This window comes from Cyprinodon tularosa, unplaced genomic scaffold (genome assembly GCF_016077235.1).
Source record: "Cyprinodon tularosa strain WSP-4 unplaced genomic scaffold, ASM1607723v1 ctg327, whole genome shotgun sequence".
Classification (NCBI taxonomy): domain Eukaryota; kingdom Metazoa; phylum Chordata; class Actinopteri; order Cyprinodontiformes; family Cyprinodontidae; genus Cyprinodon; species Cyprinodon tularosa.
Genome location: NW_024039038.1, coordinates 321,002 through 334,021, shown reverse-complemented (window position 1 = coordinate 334,021; position 13,020 = coordinate 321,002). Strand labels below are relative to the sequence as shown.

Genomic DNA, 13,020 nt, shown 5'->3' with positions numbered 1-13,020 from the left:
GCTGATTTTGGAAGTAGAGAACAAACATAGCTTATACAAACTGTGTAAACTTAATTGACCCAATGACAATGATCCATGACAAAAACAAAATGTTTGGGCAAAAACTGCACATAAGCTGGATGCAGATGAAGATTTTTTTATTATATCATATTCGATTAAGCAACACTAAGCATTAAGGTTGCTGTTCGAAGCTGAAGTTGGGCTCTGATTCTAGCTTTCTATTCAGGAAATGAATAAAGGGCAATTCCACTTCATTTTTCGTTGCCTTCAGCATTTTCAAAGTACTGTAATTAAAAGGTAGAGTCCATGGAGGACGGCCCTGAGTCCGGAGATGAGGCAGAGTCCATGGAGGACGGTGATGGAGGAGGACCTCTTGAGGATGGCGTCCCTGCTGCAAAACCCTTGGGGGCCGCCGACTGCGGCCAGAGATGGGAAGTAACGAAGTACAAATACTTCGTTACTGTACTCAAGTAGATTTTTCTGATATTTTTACTTTACTTTACTACTTATTTTTATGGCGACTTTTTACTTCTACTCCTTACATTTTTACACAAATATCTGTACTTTCTACTCCTTACATTTTAAAAAATTGGCTCATTACTTTAGTTTTGAATCATTTCAATGGAGTTACCGTTATTATTTTTCACGTCATCAATACCAAATTCAATCTAATTGGATGGGAATCTACGTTGCATTTGATGCACCACTACAAGATGAATCGACAGATTCGGCGGTATTCATTGGCGGCAAATCATTGCAGCTTGGTGGCGGTGGCGTTAGCATAGTAGCATGGACGACGAGATGATTGAAAATGAACACAACGGAGATCTAGTCCTATTGGCAGACATCCATTTAAAATGTAGGCAACGGCATGAAAAAAGTGGTTTCTACTTTTACTTTTATACTTTAAATAAATTTACAAGCCTGTACTTTGTTACTTTTACTTGAGTAAAGAAGTTTAATCAGTACTTCCACTTTTACCAGAGTATTTTTTAACATAAGTATCTGAACTTTTACTTAAGTATGGAAAGTGAGTACTTTTGCCATCTCTGACTGCGGCACACGAACCGGCTGACGGTAAGGGGTGCCGTCAGCCCCTCTCTTCACCCGAGTGTCCGAGACACGTGACCGGAAATCAGATTACACAACTACAAAGTCGATCACCGACCTCTGGCCTAGGGCATCCTTGGGCTACGTACACTTATTGACGCCCTTGTCCTTGAACATGGTGTTCGTTATGGACAAACTGTGATTAGCACAGAAGTCCAATAACAGAAATAAGCTCGGGTTTAGCTCGGGTTCGTCCAAAGGCCCTTCGTGGAGGGCATGGGATCATGATCTCTTCATAAATACTAAAGTATTTTCAATGAAACAAAGTGACCTTTTTTTCTTTTACTTCAAAAGGGTTGTTCACAACATATCTATGTAAATCACACAGACACTATTCACCAGCAAAAAAACAAAAAAAAAAACAAAACAAAAAAATGTTATCTTGTGTCCTTTAGTCTCCAGATCTGGATCTAAGAAAGATAGTATAAGCTGAGTAGAACATATTCTATAAAAGAGGATGCATGACTATGGAAGAGGAAGAACAAATATTCATGTGTCTGTGTGCTCCAACCTTGCAAAAATATCATTAGCATAGATTTGCTGATGTCCTATTATTCAAAGTCTTAAAAGGAACCCTGCCAATATGAAAGATGTTGATGACTGTGAGATAAACAATTTTTGTGTTTGATGGGTTTAAGCTCAAACATTAAAAATAAATTTAAATTAAAAAAATAGATTACATTTTTTCATTAAATCATTCTACAAGAAGAACATTGCTTTATCTTCACATGTTTTACATTAAAGCAAATGAGTTTGAAGTTTGCAGTACTATAACAAATAGGCGAGGCAAGTTTATTTTTATAGCACAATTCAGTACAAGGACAAGTTAAAGTGCTTTACATGAATAACTCTGCAAAACAGAAGAAAAATAAACTCAGATACCAATAGGCATTAATATCACATACGGTCTACAAAGTATGTAACAAGTTTAATTTAACTACACTTTTGTTTGTAGTACTCTAAAAAATTATTTTATGGGTTTTTTGCTAATTTCTTCCCATCAAGTTTTTTTTTGTGTTTCTCTCAGGTTTCAGAAGTAAAATGTAACATTTTGGTGCAAATATACAAAAGAGTAGCCCAAAGCTTGAAGCTAGCATTGCAAAAATCTCTACAGCTACAGTAAATTTACCTGGAGAGCTGACATATGCAGGGATAAAAGTGAGCCATACAGCACTAAATATCAGCATACTAAAAGTAATGAATTTGGCTTCATTAAAATTATCAGGTAACTTGCGTGCTAAAAAAGCAAATATGAAGCAAAGCAGAGCCAGAAATCCAATGTATGCCATCACAACCCAAAAGGCTATAGGTGAACCTAAAACACACTCTAAAATGATCTTTTCATTGGCATAAACTGTGTTCTTATGTGGAAAGGGTGGGGCAAAAGCTAACCATATCACACAAATCAACACTTGAATTAAAGTACAGCCAAGAACACTTGTTCTCTGAAGAGGCGCTGAACACTGAGGGATTGTTTTTGCTGGTCTTTTAGCTTTAAAGGCCATCACCACAGTTATAGTTTTAGCAAGTATACATGAGATGCACAGAGCAAAAGCTATGCCAAAAGCTGTATGTCGAAGCATGCAGGACCACTCAGTGGGCCGACCAATGAAAGTCAGAGAGCAAAGGAAACACAGAGTCAGTGAGAAGAGTAGCAGGAAGCTTAGCTCAGAATTACTGGCTTTGACAAGAGGTGTGTGTCGGAACCATAGAAAGATACACAGGATTATAAGTGTTAAACTTGCTCCACATAACGAGAAGGCAGCTAGGACAGCCCCCATAGTCTCCTTATATGAAAGGAACTCAATCACCTTTGGAACACATTTGCTATGATTGACATTCGACCAGTACTCCAGTGGACACTGTGAACACTCCGCAGAATCTAAAAAGGATATAAATGAAAGAAATGGCTCCTGCTTAAAATTCTTTATAAGTTTGAAAGAAATGCAGGTTATAAATAATAAACTGGGTCTTCCGAAGAAAAAATGGCAAAAAAAGAAGTATGTGTTTTGCTTACTGCTTTTATTGCTGATCTCTCCACCAGCACAGGGGGCACAGGAGAAACAGCAGATAGGTTTTCCTTTGATCGGTGCCTGTCGGAAACCTGGCAGGCAATTCTCACTGCAAACAGACAGGGGTATCTGTGGCAATTAAAACAAAATTCAATCTGAAATTAGCTTTATCTTTGATTTTTGCACATTTCAACCCTTTAGCAAGTAAACATCTACATAAATGGTGAGCCTATTTTCTTTACAGCTACTAGATAATTCTGCGATGTAATGTATTCTTCTATAGAAAAACAATAGTTGTGTTTTTTTTTTTTCAAAAAAATAACTTATCATTGTTTCAATTTCAAGTGACTAAATAGCAAAGTTCCTCACTGTCCTGTTTTGCATCAATATGTGCTATCAGCTTAAACTGTGTTTGTGAAATATTCATTAAAAGATATTTTTCTATTATTCAAGATGTCTTGTTTTTTTCACATTAAAAGAAACTTTTCACAAATATTTAGCTTAGGTATCCTACCTCTAAGGATTCTTTAGCCCATATTATTTGTAGGTTGTTCATGGAAAGCTGGTTCCAATTTTGCTGTGAAGCATCATACTTCCTCACAGTCATGAAGACAATATCTCCTACATGATTTTTTTGCCAGTTCACAAGTTCATAGGTTGCTGCAGGGTCACCATTTTCATCAAAATACATTTGCTCCCCAGACGGAAGAGTAAAATTAACATTCTGGAGTTGTTTTGCAACCTGTCAGAAAAAAACAAAAAAACTGCCCAATAAAGAAAACTTGGAACTGTTTTTAGCTAGAAGAAAAAAAAGCAATAATAACATTTTCCAAGGTGCGCTTTTACCTTTCTCGGCTCAACATGTTCTTTTAGGATACATGAGTGAGACACTGAGTAAGCATTTGATCCACATATCAACATTCTATGCAAGGCATGAGCCACTGCATACACAGCCTTATACACATTGTTGGATATTCTCAGCTCTGACACATTTGTAAACTCATTATCTGCATCTTGAAGTCTCTCGGAGCCAGAACATAACTTTGTGCCAGGTATATTGGACTGGAATCTGCAGTCAAATGTTGTTTCCCAGAACTCCCTTAGCAAACTGCTCTGTGGGTCCTTACTTGGGTTAACCTTCAAAAGAAATTCTTGTAAGCCTGGGATTTTAGCTTTTCTTATTGCGAAGCCCAGTGACCCAGTTAAAATACCAGAGTACCTCTTCTTAGCTAAGTATTTTGCTGTGATCCAAGATTCACTACCAACCCACTGCAACCCAGTTACATTTTGTCTTAGAACTTCCTCGAGCAAAACATCCATTTCACCTTGGGCCAGGAATGCAACTAAAACACTCGCTGTACCTCTTCGGATTACTCTAACAGCCTTTTCAATGTGTTCTCTGGAACCAGTCCTTGAGATGGTCTCAGAGTATTCAACACAAATCCCCTCCTGACTTGCAGCTTCAATAAAAGTGGCCATACCATTATTACCATAATCATTATCACTTCTTATTGCTCCAACCCATGTCCATCCAAAGTGCTTTACAAGCTTAGCCATTGCTCTGCTCTGATAGTAGTCACTGGGAATGGTTCTGAAGAAAAAGGGATACTCCTTTCTGTTACTGAGACAAGCACATGTTGCAAAGTGGCTGATCTTTTGGAAACAAAAAAAGAGCATGAAACAGACAACATGTGAAATTAAAGTAGCAGATTTCTACTCATGTTGATCTGGAAGGAAAAACAATCAGAAACCAGAAAAATGCAAATGTAGCCTTATTGGACAAAAGTACAGTATTCCTATTATGTGTTATTTGATAATAATTTTGCAAAACATTTGCTTACCATAGGTATTTGGAAAATCCCTGAAATCTGTTGCATTGCAATTGTTGAAGAGGATTCAGAGGCCCCAATAATAACATGGACAGAAGAACAGCTTTTACCCCCAGTGTTTTCCACTCCATCTATTAGACCCATTACTGCACGCGTTGAAGGTAGTGTGGAACCACAGCTATCAAAAACCTTATAACCAATTGAAACATTCGGTAGTAAAATGCTGCTGTTGTTAATTTCTTCAATGGCAAATAACATTGTTTGCACAAAACGGAATTCTCTTAGATTTATCCTAAAAAAAAAAAAAACATTGTTGTACAATTCTCCTCAGTCAGAGTCAAAAATAAAGTTGAGATTAAAAGTAAGACTTACCTTGAGCATCTGAAAGACTCTGGTGTTTCATATTTAGACAGTGAGGGAATTGATATTTGACTATAGATGGAAAAAGCCCCACCAATAGTAACATCTCCTTCCTTAGACAAGATAGGCACCTCTGGGTTCCCAATAATCTTACATGTAGAGTTGTTCTCTGCTTTAGAGAATCCCACAATGACTACTAACAGTAAAATTATACTCATCCAATCACCCATTATTCACAAAGAAATCTGTTTTTTTCCCAGAGGGCTGTGATTTCAAAGATGGGTACTGACTTATGCTGTTAGCGAGAAGATGTTTGTCATCTGCAAGAGGATGGACAGTATTTATACAGAGGATGATGACGACCTCTCAACAAATTAAAGTGGCAAAATCTATGAACAGATTTTATTTGATTTTATATTAAAAGTTTGAAAGGTCTTAAATTAAGAGTAGATGAGAATAGTATTGCTTTTATTTTTATTTTTTTTGCTTGCATATAAACTTAAAGTTTGCATACATATTTGTTATGCATTTTCTTCTCTAGCAACCCTTCATTATTAAATTATTACATAACATAATCACAGTGAAAATTAGGCAGAGATCCTTTATTTTACTTTTAGTTATTGTTGTCTCTTCAGTTAGATGATAAATATTTTATTAAAAAAGTAATAAGTTTCAGAGATTCAAATTATATAAAACTGTTTCAATTTTTTATTTTAAATCTATTATTCACACAGACTTTCTTGAAACTAGGGTTTCTGTTCTGTGCCTAGTCGTAATTTTCCTACAATCCCTTCATCTCACATTGTGACATCTATCTTGTATGGATATGTAAATATTTAATTAAAATCATATTAAATTAAACTTAGAGGCTTTTAAAATCCCAGATTTGACAAGTGTGCTTTATTTACCTTGAGTGCGTCTGTTACAGAAACAAGGTAAACCACAACTTAATAGCAAAACTAACTGAAAACATAAGTAAATTGTAGATTCTGGGACAGAAAGGGACTAATTTAATTAGTTTTCTTTGAATGTGGTTGCCTTGGGTATATTTCCAGACACATAAAGTGAACTGTCAAGTGATTGCATTGTTGACATCGGTTAGCAATTTAATCTTTAATGATAAAAATAAAAAGATTTGGTAATATTATTGATTTCACTGCCTTTTTAAGACAAAAAACAAAGAAAAAAACAACAATAGTGACAAATACAACAATCACAAATTTTAGTTACAAATAATGATCACTGATGACAGCTATCTGAGCTTTTATTTGTTCTTAATTTCTCTGTCTTTGACAAAGGAGTCTAAAGGTTAAAGGTATAGGAGCAGGACAGCTTTTCTGACGCATATTTTTTACCATGTTGCTTGAAGATCTCTCCACAGTCGCGTAGAACCCTGTGAAATTGAAGGTCTGGAAGTGAAACTAAAATAAATGGTCCCCGCTACAGTGTGAAATCAATGAGTAAAGTCCACCAATCACAGAACACGGTCTGTTGTACACTATTGATTCCTTATATGTCAATCATGCTCATCTGCTTGTCCCTCCCCCCCGTGCGCGTACCCTGAGACATGAACGAATCGACCCCCCAATGCTCATGTAGGACGCCATGGCTGGAAGCTAGCCACTGTTATGCTATGTTCACACCTTAATCAGCAATAGCAGCAAAAACGCGTGTGCTGCTTCATTTTTGATGCTTGTACAAGTTTAGTTCTGATGGCCGACTGAAGCATCTCTGGTGCTCTAGCTGCGCTGTTGAAAAGTGGGTCTGATGCACGTTGGGCGGAGATACCCTGTCCTTTCTTTGCCTGTAACAATGGCAGCTATATTTTCTGTGATCAGCAGGTGAAAAGTAGTTTGAATTTATTATGAAGTCAGAGAGTCTACCTGAAAGCATCATCAGTGCAATCAGTTCCCCCAGATTACCATCTTGCCTTCAAATATTATTTCTGTCGGAGCCTCTCAGACCCCCCTACACAGGCAGTGCGCTGTCACTAGGAATCCCATTCAACAGCAGCCTATGGCCCGGTCAACTCCTTGCAGTTCGTGGTGGAGGCAGTAAGGTATTTTTATTGTACTTAATCCAAACTGCAAACACTATGATAATAAAAGGGAATTTTTTTTGCCGGCAGATTAATCAATTGGTTATTTAGACATTAATAAACTGTTTCAGAGAAGTGATCATAGCGCTCTGCATAATCAGTGCAGTGCCTGTCTCCCTGCAAGCTCACAGATCAGTGACGCACTGCTTTAGCTGCTCAGACGCGCTGCAGACAGCATGCGCGCTCATGTGTTATGAAGGCGTCGTTTTGAGGCATGGTCTGAAAGGAGAGGCATGGTTGTATATGTTAAAAAATAGGGTTTGCTGGAACCGTTTTTCCAAAATCTCCTACAGCCCCTTAAAGGGGAGGACTTTGGCATACTGAAAAAAAAAACAAAAAAAAACAAACCTTTAAACCTAAATTTTCAATATGTGTGGTTTCTTTCTATCTTTTGAACTATGTTTTACTTTTGTGACAACTGTCTGTCAAGTGAAAATGCGTGTATTTACTGTTACCAATTTTGACACAATTGAAAATAATCACATGAATGAGTTAATGACAATTGAATAAGTAGGAAAAAAAGAACAAAAAAATTCAGCAAATAATTGTTGTAAGAAGTAATTCAATTATAGTTAGAAAATAATGTGTATATAAAGCTTGTTTAACTTCTTATGTATTCACTTTTATCTTTATGCTTTCATTTTTTTCGAGTTTTATTTTTATGCTAGTTATTTCCCTTTCCAGACATTTCTGCTTATTAGATAGTTATATTGCAAAGGGTCTACATCCTACCTGGGAAAGTAAGAGTAACAACAAACATCTGTGACTTCAAGAAGGTTATGAGTGAATTCAACTGAGACATTCAACAACTTTATTGGAAAACAATGCTGCAATTCCTGACTTCACTGTCATATGGATGCTCTGACAGGAGGTGTGTTTAAGTTAGCTGCATTGACACAATTGTTCAGTTGTCTGTTATCCCGAATCTTCCATGACACTGCATCCCGTAAGGAATTCAGTGTTCGTCTGATTTCAAACCAACTAAGTGGATATAAGAATGTCCAAATTTTGTTAAAAACTATAAACCTATGCTAAACTAATCCTTCAGTCAGTGGCTTACAAGAGAAGATGATCTTTTTGATTCTTCATTGTATCATATGATAGAACATTTGCCTGAAATAAGGATTAATCTGTACTTATATTCTACCTACACTGCAAATTTTGTATTATGATGTTACTATTCCATGGCACACTATTCATCATGAAATTAATAATCTCATGTACAATGACATCTTTGATTATATTCACATTGCACGATCCCTGGTTAGTTCCGAATTATATGTGTCATATATATGACAATAAGCAACTTCATCAGCATATTGCACTGATCTGTGCCATGGGATATGTTAAAACCTCAAAAAAAGGAGGAGGAGAATTTTGGCCCTGTCTGGCAGGGGAAAAGAGGCTAACTTGGGAGTTATCAGAGTATGTTATAACACAGGCATCCCCAAAGTCAGTCAAAGCAAAGAATCCTCTAAAACCTGCAGGACAGAGGCCCTCGAGGACCGACTTTGGGGATGGCTGTAATAACATCTCCCTTTTATGGATTATATTACAAATACCTCAGCCTTTGAATTCAGCTACATGATTTACTGTTCAATCCCAAATTCTCCCAAAGCAAATAATAATAAAATCAATAATAAATAAGTTTAATTACAAATAGTTGTTGTGTAACATTATCAATAAATTAAAGAGTTATAATTGGATGAATACATTCAATCATACTTTATGTCAATGCCATTTCATCAAAAGAAGCTTTAGAAAATGTCGTTACTGTATATCACACTTCACAGTCCACTGTAGGTGCATAAAGATCTGATTAAACAAAACAAAAAATTATAAATATATAAAATAAAATCATGTTTAGGTGTTACATTACAGGCAAGTCTCTCTGTCTTGAAAATGATGAGTTCGTACCTGGACAGCAGGGCCTTGAGTGCTCTGTGAACCTGGGGAATTGCATGGAACATCTGCTCTGTAGTCGCATCTTGGATGGATTGAGACATAACCAAGCTTTGTCCAAAATATTACTTTTGCAATGAGAAAGACTTTCTTCCCCAATGTCTCTTTGCAATCTCTTTTGAAATGCAATTTTATTGACCTTTTTTTTCCGGTTTAATTGTATAAAGATTGTCTGCATTCCCGCTGCATTAATTTGTGCCTGTGTGTCTACTCTTTATTGTAACGGCTGCTATGCATGCGCCACAAGTATGAAAAGACATTATCAGTGGAGCACATATTCTATGAGTCACCATGACAACAGGCAACAGGAAGTGCATATTTCATCCCACTGGAACCAGAGATTTTAATGCAGAAATGTGAAAAAATTAAGTAAAAAAGGAGAATGTGTTTAATAGACAGAGAAACAGTGCTACAGCTACAAAGGTTGAAGATGGAGAAGGAAAAGATTGTTGCTCCAGTTAATACGTAAATTTGTATGAAGTTACTTTGGCAGGCCATTGTTACATTTATTAATGTAATTTCTAGACATCCAGAATGTTTACTCTAGATGTGGAGAATTTCATCTTGTTTGAAATGGTCATTTAGACAAAGAACATCTCTGTTAATACAGATTCTGTTTGGTTTTAGTTTTTCATATGAATCGACATGCTGCATGAAGTTGGGACCTGGTCGTTTTAAAAAGATTCTGAAGCTGTCATGAACTCGGCGCTGATGGTTCGGTTTTTTTCTTTCCTCCTTGCTCCCTTGTCTAATTGGTCCTGAAGCTGATTAACCCCGATAATTTCCACCCGATTATTTAGCTATTCATGTTGCGTGATTACCTTCCATCAGCGGCAGATTATTTGAGCAGTTTGGTGAGATTAATTAGCGATCTATATTTCGTTCTATTTTCCTGATTGCGACCTGTTTCTGCCCTATGGATATGGAGTGATTTTTCTGCCACAAACACTTTTAACTTTCCCACTGCCTGTCTCGCCTCGAATTATGGTTCCAACGTTCTGAGGTCATTATAGAACCCTCAGCTCTCTTTGTGAATTTAGGATTTTGAGAAGATATCGATAGACAGTTCTATGTGACACCACCAAGCCAGCTTAAATGCTTTTCAGACATATTCATTTACAACCATAGAGCAGCCCGTGCTGGTTTAATTGCTCCTGCAGGAAAAGTGTGAAGTCAGAGTGGGCTTCTTCACCTAAAAAATTCTGAGGACTTACTTTACAATGCTGACAAATTAAAATTAATTCAGTCCATGTTAAGGAAACTCTGTATTTCCCAGTGTTACATACCTAATAGGAAATAAAAGCAGATTAAATCTAACAACCCACTCAATGGTCACGTTTCATGTAGCGGAGATCAGCAATGACTGTCCTTCCAGATCTCCTAAATGTGATATATTATCTCATAATTATGACATCTTATCTCGTATTTACGAGATATCTCGTAATTATGATATACTGATCTCATACTTATGAGATAAGTTGTCAGAATTTTTTTCTTTGGTGAATGCAATATGCTTCCGCACCCATTAGAGTTTACCCACAAAAAAAGAATTAAATACATCCTGTATACATTTTAATGTTTATGGGGCTTTGAAGAGAAGTTACTTTATTTGTTATTAACAGAAGCTACAAAGATGGATGTAACAGCAGTGTTTCACCAGGAGGTAATGCTTGGACAATATCAAGTTGCTGGTTACTCTAAATTTCCTTAACATGAAAAACTGGATATTGACATACTTTGGAGGAATTAAATTGTATAGATCAATTAATTATATGTAATATCTTTTTAAAGGAAATTTGATTATTTGTTTCTACACCACTCTAGATGTATTAGTTTAGCAAAATATATAATTTTAATGAAAAAGGTGTAGTTTTGACTTTTGATTGAATTACCATTGATCCACAGAGCATGTATTTAATTCTGTATATTTTGGGTCCGTCATGTTAAAGAAAACAGGGAAACCATAATGTTTTTCAAAAATGTGTTTATATTTGCAGTGCTGAGTACATTGCTTAGAATTTTGTATGTATTTGTTTTTTATGAGGTCCTCCAACAACAAACAGCTAAATGTAAAAAAATATAAAGAAAAGTTTCTGTATCTTGTAAAAATAATAACAACTCATAATAATTAACATTGTGTTTTTCCCAGAAGGTGTTTCTTTGTGTTTAGCTCAGGTTTTATAACAAGGATATAGCACTTTGGTGCAAATATACAAAACAGTATCCCGTAACTTGATGCTAGTATGGCAAATATCTCAACAGCAACAGTAAATTTCCCAGGTGAACTGACATAAGCTGGGATAAAGGTGAGCCAGACTGCACAAAAGATCAACATACTAAAGGTGATGTGCTTTGCCTCATTGAAGCTATCAGGCAACTTTCTTGCCAAGAAAGCAAGGACAAAGCATAGAAAGGCAAGGAGACCAATGTATCCTAACACAACCCAAAACCAAAAAGGTGACCCAAGATCACACTCAAGGATTACCTTCTCCATATAATAATTCATATTTTTGTAAGGAATGGGAGGATTTATTGTTATCCACAGGATGCAAACTATGATCTGTACACTGCAAAAAATATAAATCTCAATAAGTTATTTTTTCTTAAAATAAGTGTGTTTTTCCTTGATTTGAGGAGATAAGTAAGACACTTTGCCAATGGAACAAGACAATTTCCTTTTAAAATAAGAAAAAACTATTTTATCGTCTTATTTCAAGTAAATATTATCTAACTATCTTATTTTAAGAGTGAAAATACTCATTCCATTGGCAAATCATCTTATTTACCTGCTCAAATTAAGGCTAAATATACTTAATTTAAGCCATTTTTTACTTATTTCTGGATTGTTTTTGCAGTGTATAAAAGTGAAAAACAAAACAGTGAGTTTTTGCTGCGCAGGCCCAAAACATTTCATCATGTTACTACCTGGAAGTGTAGCTTTAAAGGCCATTAGAACCACTATTGTTTTACCAAGAATGCAAGAAATACAGAGGACAAAGGTAATGCCAAATGCTGTGTGTCGCAACATACAGGACCAGCCGGTGGGCTTGCCAATAAATGTCAAAGAACACAAGAAACAGAGAGACAAGGAAAAAAGCAACAGGAAGCTCAGTTCCGAGTTGTTTGCCTTCACTAATGGAGTGTTCTTATTGATTAAAAACAACATGGCTACTATTAAAGTTAGGAAAACTCCCAACAAAGTGAAAAATACCAGTACTTTGCCCATGATTTCAATGAAAGAGATAAAATCGTTTTTTTTGGGTATACAGTCATCTCTGTTTTGATTGGACCAATATTCTTCAGGGCACTTCTTGCAGTTTATTGAATCTGCAATGAAAGATATTGTTAATAATATCATTTAATCGTTTGCACCCTAACAATGTTTAAAATTGAGAAAAAATTTTCACACATCAGTATGCAAAGAGGGTGCATATACTATAGTTTGGGTCTGTGGTACCTGTGGTGTTGCTAAACTTCCCAACTGGACAAGGTATACAGTCAAAGCAGCACACAGGTTTTCCTTTCTGAAGAACTTTATAGGTTCCTGGAAGACAGCTTTTACTGCAAACTGAAACTGGCAACTGTAACAATAATAGTATTGAATAATATTGTTAAAAAGTAAATTCTATTTTTTAAGATACAAGTGTGA

At 36.0% G+C, this 13,020-nt stretch overlaps 1 pseudogene; it reads right to left on the bottom strand.

Moving 5' to 3' along the window:
- Positions 1-290: 290 nt before the first annotated feature.
- Positions 291-5,580, bottom strand: LOC119788810 (annotated as a pseudogene).
- Between the last annotated feature and the right edge of the window lie 7,440 nt (positions 5,581-13,020).